The 10,002-nt window shown below is 39.1% G+C and overlaps 1 pseudogene across 1 annotated transcript; it reads right to left on the bottom strand.

Moving 5' to 3' along the window:
* Positions 1 to 7,535: 7,535 nt before the first annotated feature.
* On the bottom strand, positions 7,536 to 8,451 carry LOC123643300 (annotated as a pseudogene). The gene has a single exon (XR_006736749.1). The product of XR_006736749.1 is annotated as a 60S ribosomal protein L5-like (transcript).
* Positions 8,452 to 10,002: the final 1,551 nt, after the last annotated feature.

Raw genomic sequence — 10,002 nt, 5'->3', positions numbered from 1 at the left:
AAAATCCTCAGTACATATATATTGAAAAACACATAATGCCCTTCATGCCTTAGGTTTAAGTCAGTTATCCACCATGAGTTGATTTTTGTAAGAGGTAAGAGGTGCGGGTCCTGTTTCAGTCTTCTACATGTAGCTAGCCAGTTTTCCCAGCACCATTTATTGAATAGGGATTCTTTTCCCCAGTATATGTTTTTGTCTGCTTTGTCAAAGATTAGATGGCTAAAAGAGGATGGTTTTCTATCTGGGTTCTCAGTTCTGTTCCATTGGTCTATGTCCCTGTTCTTGTGCCAGGACCATGGTGTTTTAGTTACTATAGCCTTGTAGTATAGCTTGAAGTCTGGTAAATTGATGCCTCCCAATTTGTTCTTTTTGCTTAAGATTGCTTTTGCTATATGAGGTCTTCTCTGGTTCTATATGAAGCACTGGATTATTTTTTCTAGATTTGTGAAAAATGATGTTGGTATTTTAATAGAGATTGCATTAAATCGGTAGATCACTTTCGGTAGTATAGACATTTTAACAATGTTGATTCTGCCAACCCATGAGCATGGTATGGTTTTCCACCTGTTTACGTCCTCTGCTATTTCCTTCCTTGGTGTTTCATAGCTCTCCCTGTAGAGGTCTTTTACCTCCTTAGTTAAATATATTCCTAGGTATTTTATTTTCTTTGTTGCTATCGTGAAGGGTATTGAGTCTTCGATATGGTTCTCAGTTTGACTGTTGTTGGTGTATAGGGATGCTACTGATTTTTGTACATTGATTTTGTAGCCTGAGACTTTGCTGAATTTCTTTTTATCAATTCCAGTAGTCTCATGGCAAAGTCTTTGGAGTTTTCTAGATATGAGATCATATCATCAGCAAAGAGTGATAGTTTGACCTCTCCTGCCCCCATTTGGATGCTCTTGATTTCCTTCTCTTATCTGATTGCTCTGGCTAGTACTTCCAGCACTAAGTTCAATAGAAGCAGTGAAAGATGGCAACCTTGTCTGGTTCCAGTTCTACGTGGGAATGTCTTCAATTTTTTCCCATTCAGTATGATGTTGGCTGTAGGTTTGTCATATATGGCTTGTATCATTTTTAGGTAAGTCCCATCTATGCCTGTTTTGTTAAGCATTCTTATCATAAAAGGGTGCTGAATTTTGTTGAATGCTTTTTCTGCATCTATTGAGAAAATCACCTGGTCTTTATTTTGACTTCTATTTATGTGTTGAATTATATTCATGGATTTGTGTATATTGAACCATCCCTGCATCTCTTAGATGAAGCCCACTTGGTCATGATGGATTATGTTTTTTAAGCACCTGAATTAGGTTTGATAGGACTTTTTTGAGAATTTTTGCATCTATATTCATAAGGGAAATTGCTCTGTAGTTTTCTTTTTTTATTACTTCCTTTCCTGGTTTTCGTATCAGGGTGATGTTGGCTTCATAAAACATGTTGGGGAGGATTCCTTCCTTTTTGAAGTTGTGGAATAATTTCTGCAGGATAGGCACCAGTTCTTCTTTGTAGGTCTGGCAAAATTTGTGTATGAAAACATCTGGTCCGGGACTTTTCTTTATAGGAAGGTTTTTTATTGCTGCTTGAAATTTGGTACTTGATATTGGTCTGTTTACGAATTCTGTTTCTCCCTGATTGAGCCTAAGTATTTGTTCACTTCCTCCACCTTTACAAGTTCATGGGCATAGAGGTTTTTATAGTATTCATAGATAATATTTTGTATTTCCATGGTATCAGTTGTAATTTCTCCTTTTCGTTCCTGATTGAGCTTATTAGAGTCCTTTCTTTTCTGCTTCTTGTTAGTCTAGCAAGAGGCATGCCAATTTTGTTTATTTTTTTAAAGAACCAAATTTGTTTTATTAATCTTCCATATAGTTTTTTTGTTATTGATTTCATTTAGTTCTACTCTCATCTTTGTTATTTCTTTTCTTCTGCTGTGTTTGGGGTTCGCTTGCTCATCTTTTTCTAGTTCTTTGGGACAGTTCATTAGATTGTTGATTTGTGATCTTTCTGTCTTTTGGATGTAGGCATTTAAGGATATAAACTTCCTCTCAGGACTGCTTTAGCTGTGTCCCACAGATTTTGATAACTTATGTCTCCTTTATCATTATTTAGTTCAAAGAATCTTTTGATTTCCATCTTAATTTCCTCCTTAACCCAATAATTACTTAGTAGAAGGTTGGTTAGTTTCCATGACTTTTTGTAGAGATGAGTTTCTGTTGGAGTTGATTTCTACTTTTATTCCACTGTGGTCTGCGAAGATGCATGATATAATTTCTATTTTTCTTTAATTTGTTAAGACATGCTTTGTGGCCTAGGTTATGGTCAATCTTAGAGAATGTCCTATGAATTGATGAGAAAAATGAATATTCAGTGGTTTTTGGGTAGAATGTTCTGTAAATGTCAGTCAGGCCCGTTTGTTCTAGAGTTCTGTTTAAATCCATTGTTTCTTTGCTTATTTTCTCTTTGGAAGATCTGTCCTGTTCTGTCAGAGGGGTGTTGAAGTCCTTGGCTATTATTGTGCTACTGTTTATCATTTTGTTTAGATCAAGTAGGATTTGCTTTATGAATCTGGGTGCACCTGAGTTAGGTGCATAGATATTCAGAATTGTTATGTCTTCTTGTTGAATTATACCCTTCACCAGTATATAGTGACCATCTTTGTCTTTCATTGCTTTTGCTGATTTGAAGACTAAGTTATCTGAAATAAGAACTGCTATGCCAGTTTTCTTTTGGTTTCCATTTGCATAGAATATTGTTTTCCATTCCTTCACCTTGAATCTGAATGCATCCTTGTGGGTTAGATGTATTTCCTGAAGACAGCAGATACTTGGATTTTATATATTTATCCATTCAGGCAGCCTATGTCTCTTTAGTGGGCAGTTCAAGTCATTCCCATTTATTGAAAGAATTAATAAGTGGGGCAGATTTCTGTGCATCCTGTTGAGTTGAACTTCGTTGCTTTGTTTTCTCTCTTGAGCCATTGTGATATCTGGCCTTTGACCTTTAGCTTTTGGATGATTTTACACTGGCAAGTGTTTATTGTGCTGATCTGTGTGTAATGCTGTTTTGAGTACTTCCTGGAGGGCAGGTCTTGATGAATTCCTTTAGTCTTTGCTTGTCTGAAAAGGTCTTCATTTCTCCTTCATATAAGAAACTTAGTTTTGAAGGATAAAAGATTCTAGGCTGGGCATTATCCTGTTTGAGAAGAGTGAGACTAGGACCCCAGTCTCTTCTGGCTTGTAAGATCTCAGTTGGGAAGTCTGCAGTTCGTTTGATGGGTTTGCCTTTGTAGGTTACCTGCTTCTTTTGCCCCACAGCTTGTAGAAGGGCCTCTTTTAGTGTTTATTTTGGCCAGTCTGATGACTATGTGTCGTGGTGTCTTCCCATTTGCAATGACTCTCCAAGGAGTCCTTTGAGATTCCTGTACATGGATATCTAGATTTCTAGCAAGGCCAGGGAAATTTTTCTCCATTATATCCTCAAATAATTTATGTAACCCTTCTGTATTTTCTTTTTCACCCTCAGGGATGCCTATAATTCTCATGTTAGGACTTTTCACATAATCCCACATTTCTTGTAGGCTTTTCTCTTTTCTCTTATTTCTCTGCTTTATCTCTGCAACCAACTTCTTTAATTGAAAGGTATTATCTTCAATCCCTGAGATTCTTCCTTCTGTTTGAGCTACCCTATTCTTGGAGCTCTCCACTGTGTTTTGTAATTCCTTGAATAAATTCCTCATTTTCAGAAGTTCTGTTTGATTTTTCTTTTTTTTTTTTTTTTTTTGAGACAGAGTCTCACTTTGTTGCCTGGGCTAGAGTGAGTGCCGTGGCATCAGCCTAGCTCACAGCAACCTCAGACTCCTGGGCTCAAGCGATCCTACTGCCTCAGCCTCCCGAGTAGCTGGGACTACAGGCATGAGCCACCATGCCCGGCTAATTTTTTTGTATATATATTTTTAGTTGGCCAGATAATTTCTTTCTATTTTTAGTAGAGACGGGGTCTCACTCTTGCTCAGGCTGGTCTCGAACTCCTGACCTCGAGCGATCCACCCGCCTCGGCCTCCCAGAGCTAGGATTACAGGCGTGAGCCACCGCGCCCGGCCTGATTTTTCTTTAATATTTCAATTTCTTTAGTGAATTTTTCTTCCAAGTCCTGGATTTTTTTCTTTTTTGTGGTTTGTTTGTGTTGGGTATCCATTTTCTCTTGCATATCATTGAGTTTTCTTACAATCTATGTTCAAAATTCTTCTTCTGTCATTTTAGTCTTCTGAATTTGGTTGATAGTTTGATTTTTCAAACTTCCAGAATTCTTTCAGTGATTCCTTTCCATCTGAAGCAGCTGTTGCCTCTCACCTTTGGACTTTTGTTTAGATAATGACAGGTCTAGTTTAGTCTCTGAGCCAGCAGTTGGTGCTTGTGGGTGAGATTCGACCACATGCTGTTGAAGAGTCAGTAAATCCAGTAAAAGGGCATGCAAATTGACCTTCCTGTTGGTAGGTGGTGCTTGCTAGAAGGAGCAAACTGCAATGTTGCTTCTGGGTCCTGTAACCAGCTCTCATTCCTCTAGAGAGGCACTCTAGTGCCTCAGCTGGTGAGTGGAGCCCTGGAACTTCCAGGTGTATCCTTATTTTTCACCTCAGCAGGGGTCAGGTGGGGGAGTGAGGCTGGGTGGGCTTGGGTTGGGTCAGGCTGTCTCAAGCTCCACAAATGCTATTAGCAGGGGTCAAATGTCTATTCTCTGCTTCTGGGCAAAGCTGCCAGGGAGGGGCTAAAATGGCCTCACTCTGCCAAAAAGTCTGTGTGTGGAGGTGGGACAGTCTGAGACGAGCAGTCTGGCAGTCTGAAGCAGGCCTGGCTCCTTTCCACCCTCCCCTATTCAGAGGTTTCTCCCGGGCCTCTGCTGGCAGGCAGGACCTCAAGTCTGCAGATCTCCCCTGACTATGATGGTAGCCAGGAAGTTCCCTGCCCAGCATCACTTCCTGAGCTGGCACCGTGGCCCTCCTATGGGAGGAGGGTTGACCCTGGAGCATGCTGCAGCTAGGACCCACTCTGATCTGCCCCTGAAGGCACACAGACCTCAGTAGACTAGTTCACAAATATTCCTTTTGTGACTCCATGCAATGCAATCGAGACCTGGGTGTTCAGGATCTGGCCTGCAGACTTGTCCCCTGCCCCCACCTCAGAGATTAATTACTGACTGTGTCATAGAGAAGCATGCTGGTCTCAAGTCACCAACCAGGTACCCAAGCTGGATCAATGTCTCTCTGTCTCAGGGTTTGCTCTGCTCTGCTGGAGTCACCAGGAAAGCAGCACCAGGGAGACCAGGGAGGGCCGGCGGGTAGGGAGCTCACAGTCAGAGTACCCCTCAGTCTGCTGTAGGACCCAAAAAGATTAATGTCCTGCTCCCTGCCAATGCCTCTGAGTGGTGGCTAAATTGTCTCTCTCAGCAGCTGTGGGTAGGGGAGGGGAAGGGGAGAATGACGCAATTGGCACCTGCTGATTGGCTCAGGTATGTGAGGCGGGATGGATCCTGAGGGAGCTGGGAGCCCGGTGCCCTCTCTGTAAGAGGCTCACTGCTCACTGGTGGCAGCCATCTCTGGGCTGGTGTTAGTGGGTCTCTCCAGCAGCTCGGGTGCCCACCAGCAGTTGAAGATGCAGGGGAGGGGAAATTTAACTGCTGCACCTACTGTTGTCGCTGGTCTCCAAGTCTCTCAGGGTTTAGATGCCGATGCCTTTCTCCTTCTGTTTCTGCTCTGCAACCTATTCCCATGGAGTCTCCTATTGGTTCAGGTACCCTTCCTTCCGAACCTCATCTGATCTATTTTTGTGTGCCTGTTTGTTTTTTTCACTGTCATCTAAAATCTTTCCTTGTTGCAGAAACACTCTGGCTGGAGATGTTTCTCGTCTGCCATCTTGCCTCAAATAACCTGTGAACATAGAGTATTCACAGGTAATTTCACTTGGGTAAATGCCAAAGTGTAGGATTGCTGGATTATATGGTAAGTGTATGTTAAACTTTATAAGGCATTGTTTTCTAGAATGGCTGTGTTATTTTGCATTCCCTTCAACTGTGTTGAGAGTTCCTGTTGCTTTGCATTTTCACTAGCACTTGCAGTATTAGTTTTTTGTTTTTGTTTTTCTTTTACAGGCATTCTAATAGATGTATAGTGGTATGTCATTGTGATTCTAATTTTCACATTATCATTTTAATATATTACTGTATGCAATTTGTTGAGGATCTTTTATGTTTATGTTTATGATTGATAGTGTTATGTAATTTTCTTTTCTTGCAATATCTTTGATTGGTTTTGGTATCAAGGTAATCCTGGCTTCATAAAATGAATTGTAAAATGTCTGCTCCTATGCCTTCTTTCTCAAGCAAGAAATCATGGTTAGTTTGAATTATTTTTTTGTTAAATACTTAGTAGAATTCACCAGTGAAACCATGTAAGACTAGAGTTTTCTTTTTTGAAATTTTGAAACTAAAGATTCAATTTTCTGGTAGATGTACATATAGACTATTCACTATTGAGCAAACTTTGGAAATTTGTGTTTTTCAAAGAAGAAGTTCTATTTCATTTAAGTTCTTAAAATCATGGACGTAGAGTTGTTTGTACTATTTCTTTATTCTTTTAATATCTGTGGAGTCTGTAGACTCCATTTCATTCCTTATATTGTTAGTCTGTATTTTCATTTAGTTCACAATAGTTTCTAAGTTTCCATGAGACTACTTGTTTGACCCATGGGTTATTTAATTTTCAAATACTTAGGTATTTACAGATATTTTTATGTTACTGATATTTAGAAAACATAATTTATATGACTTGAATTTTTCTGAATTTGTTAAGGTTTGTTTTATGGTCTGTCTTTGGTAAATGCTCCATGTGTACTTGAAAAGAATGTATATTTTCCTATTAGTTGGTGGAGAGTTCTACAAATGTCAATTAGGTCAAGTTGGTCGACAGTGTTGTTCAGGTCTTCTATGTCCTTACTGATTTTCTACTTGCTGTCATGTGTACTACATGTACATACATTGAACTTTCCCAGAAAATCTTATAAAATTTGCTTTCAAAAGTCATATATATTTTAATGAACTGAGAGAAGAAAAAGAATAAATTATATTTATTTGGGTATTACCATTTCTCTCTTTCCCTACATTCCTAAAGTTACAAGTTTCCCTCTGATATAATTTCACTTAAGTCTTTTGTTTGAGTTTAAACCTTTTGGGGATTTTCTGAACTTCTTGAATTTTTTATAAATTTATATTTTAATCAAACTTGGGGGATGTTTTTCATCTGCTATGTCTTCAAATATTTTTCTGCACCAACCTTTTTCTTCTTTACCAATGACACAAATACTAGGTCTTTTGATGTTATTATTATATTATCATTGGCTCTAGGGGCTCTGGTCATTTTTATTTTGAATCTTTTTCTCTCTGTTATTTAGACTAGATATTTCTTATTTTCTATCTTTTTTTTTTTAGCTGCTTATTCAATAAGTTTATTGTATTTGGAAAATTCTCATAAAAAATTGCCGTTTGGTTTAGCTTTCAGCAGCCCATTCCTGAGCTCTGAGGAAGTTTGCCCTCTTTTGAGCTACCCGATCTTTCTTCTGGGCAAGGGACATTTTGGGACAGTTCCATCTCTTCTTCTTAACTTCTTTCTCAGGCTTCTTCTCATAGACTGGATTATCTCGTATAGTAGCATGGGCTTTCTTATACATCTCCTCCATCATGTCTGGAGTAACGTTGTTCTTTATGTATTGAGAGAACTGTTTCTTGTAAGCATCTTCATCTTCTTCCATTAGATAATGCATATAATCTGCAACATTCTGACCCATGATGTGCTTCCGATGTACTTCAGCATTAAATTCCATGTTTCCAGAATCATAACCAGGGAATTGTTTGGTACTGTGAGGGATGGACAAGCCTCCATCCTCAGCTCCCTTCAGGGCCCCAAAAACTTTATTGCCAGTGGTAGTTCTGGCAAGGCCTGCATCCAAATAGCACGTAAAAGCACCAGGCTGGCCATCAATGCTTTCCACATTGTATTCATCTCCTGTTACTTCCACTTGGCCTTCATAGATCTTGTCCATGCCAAATCTATTGAGAAGCCTGCGGGCCAGCAGCAGGCCAGTACAATATGCTGCAGCACAATTTGTCAGGCCAACCTTCACACCATATTTTGGTAGTTCGTGTGCATAAGCTGCAGACTTATCATATCCCCTTCTATACGGGCATAAGCAATCTGACAAATGATATCTCTGTTAGTTACATGAACTATCATTCTGTATTTGGGTGTGTTGTACTTATTTTTATCCTGTATCACCAAGCATTTCCGAGCATAGTAATCAGTTTTACCCTCTCTCGTCATCTTCTGAATTTCACTTGGTATCTCTTAAAGTAGGCCTTATTCTTAACAACTTTAACAAACCCCATCCTGCCGAATAGAGACCCGCATCTGCGGCTCCACATGGACTTGCAGGCCCAGCAGCACTAGGGGGGAGAAAAGCTAGATATTTCCTTTTAATCAATTTTTAATTTTGCCAACTTTTTCTTTTTGTCATCTCCATTCTTTTCTTGAGAAAATGTCCATTTGTCCCTTTTCTTTTTCCAATGTTTTCTATTGCTCTGTCAAGAACTTCATTTCCATTCATTTCAAGGGTGTTCACCTTTACTTCATGGAGGATGGTTATAATAGCTACTTTAAAACACTTATTTCAACATCTGGGTCATCTTGGAGTTGACATTTGTTGATTATTGTTTCCCTGGAAAGCTTATCCAATTTTTTTTTTTTTTTGTTATTTGTATGCTGAGCAATTTTGGATTACATCTTCAAAATTCTGAGTAATGTGTTGTGAGACTCTGCTGAAGAAGGGTGAATTTTTTGTTTATCGATCAATCCAGTTAGGTTCAGATGACGAGTTCTAGCATGCCTTTAATTGGTGGTGGTTGTAATGTCAGTTCAGGTTTTAAACCCTTTACTATGTTATCTGAGGCAGTCAGGGATTAGGCTGACTTGGGAGCTGATTCACAGATCAATTCTCAAAGCCTTTGCTATGATTCCTTGGATGTGTTCCATTGAGGCAGAGTTTGGGTGTGAACTTGGAAATTCTCTTTTTCAGTTCTCTCTTTTTAGAATTTTCTCTCACACTATCTGGCTCTCAAGGGCCCTCTTCCCTGGTCCCTCATCCAGAAAGAGAGTCTTCTCTCTGTGTTGTCTTCTATGCTGTTGTACAGTTCTGTGTTACTGGATATACCCTGGGGGAGAAGTAGTGAAAGAAAAGACAGAAAATAAAAATGAGGATTCCTTCCACACTCCTTATACTCAGAGGCCCATTTTCCTGGTTCCTCTACCCAGAGAGATGGGTTTTTGGGGCCTGTGTTCCTCCTGCTGCCTCCTCAGGCACCAAGCTGTGGCCACGGAAGCTGGTTTTGGGGCAGAGTCAGGAAACAAAGAAGAGAGAGAAAAAAAATATTGAGATTTCACCTGAAACCCAATTTCTGGCTCTCAGGGTCCCCATTTCTAAGTACTCTGGCAGAAAAACAGGTTTTTCTAAAAGTTTCTGCTGTCTGTCTTATCTCACAATTCCTCTATTTGGCCCATCCTTAAGTCAAAGACCAAAGATCTTGGAGGAAAAAATCCCAGGAAACTCACCATTTGGCATAGTGGTTGTTTATTGAATTTTGACTTCTCTCCTCAACTTTCTTACTATTTATTTACTTTTAAGAATCTGGAATTTTTAATTATAAGGAGTATTTTGTTCAGAGTTTTTTTTTTTTTGTAATGAGTGAGAAAGCTTCAGTATTTTGTCCAGAAATTTTAATTGTAATTAAAAATTTTAGTATTTATTTAGTGTTTTGTCCAGAATTTTTAATTGTAATGAGTGAGAAGACAAAGAATCTAGCAAGCTTATTTCACTTTGGCTGGTGCCAGAAGTCCATCCATAAAATATACCAAAAAAATTGTTGATGCACTTGGCCACAAAGAAAATCTCTAAGAGT

This window comes from Lemur catta, chromosome 8 (genome assembly GCF_020740605.2).
Source record: "Lemur catta isolate mLemCat1 chromosome 8, mLemCat1.pri, whole genome shotgun sequence".
Taxonomy (NCBI): Eukaryota; Metazoa; Chordata; class Mammalia; order Primates; family Lemuridae; genus Lemur; species Lemur catta.
This window is presented reverse-complemented; position numbering and strand designations above follow the sequence as displayed.